The sequence below is a fragment of the Nycticebus coucang genome, chromosome 5, assembly GCF_027406575.1.
Source record: "Nycticebus coucang isolate mNycCou1 chromosome 5, mNycCou1.pri, whole genome shotgun sequence".
Lineage (NCBI taxonomy): Eukaryota > Metazoa > Chordata > Mammalia > Primates > Lorisidae > Nycticebus > Nycticebus coucang.
Genome location: NC_069784.1, coordinates 32,229,252 through 32,229,838, shown reverse-complemented (window position 1 = coordinate 32,229,838; position 587 = coordinate 32,229,252). Strand labels below are relative to the sequence as shown.

The following is a 587-nucleotide window of genomic DNA, read 5'->3' as shown; positions in this document are numbered from 1 at the left end:
CTATGTCACCCTCAGGAGAGTGCTATGGCATCACAGGTCACAGCAACCTCAAACTACTGGGCTTAAGCCATTCTCTTGCCTCAGCCTCCCAGTAGCTGGGACTATAGGCACCTGCCACAACATCCAGCTATTTTTTGTTGCAGTTGTCATTGTTGTTTAGTCAGCCCTGGCCAGGTTGGAACCCGCCAGCTTCCGTGTACATGGCTGGCACCGTAACCACTGTGCTACGGGCGCTGAGCCTAGAATCTTGACACAGCCCCTGTCCTGATGTTCTAGAGTTCTCAGAAAGAATTAGCTGGTCTTGTCACTGGCGAGGGTAGTCAGTACCCTGTTAGTGCCCAGATCAGTCACAACCCTACCTGGGTTTTAGAAAGTGGGTTGGAGGCATTTTTTCTCATGTGCACATATTAATTAGGGAGTTGGTACCTGCTGTGGTGTGTTATAAATTCTTTTGTCTTTTCCTCTAGGGCTACTACAGAGTTCTGGGGAAGGGAAAGCTCCCAAAGCAGCTGGTTATTGTGAAGACAAAATTCTTCAGCAAAAGAACTGAGTAGATTAAGGGTGTTGGCGATGGGAAAGGTGGTGTC

General features: G+C 48.7%; 1 pseudogene; it reads left to right on the top strand.

Moving 5' to 3' along the window:
• The first annotated feature begins 232 nt into the window (after positions 1-232).
• LOC128587026 (uncharacterized) lies at positions 233-355 on the top strand (annotated as a pseudogene).
• Positions 356-587: the final 232 nt, after the last annotated feature.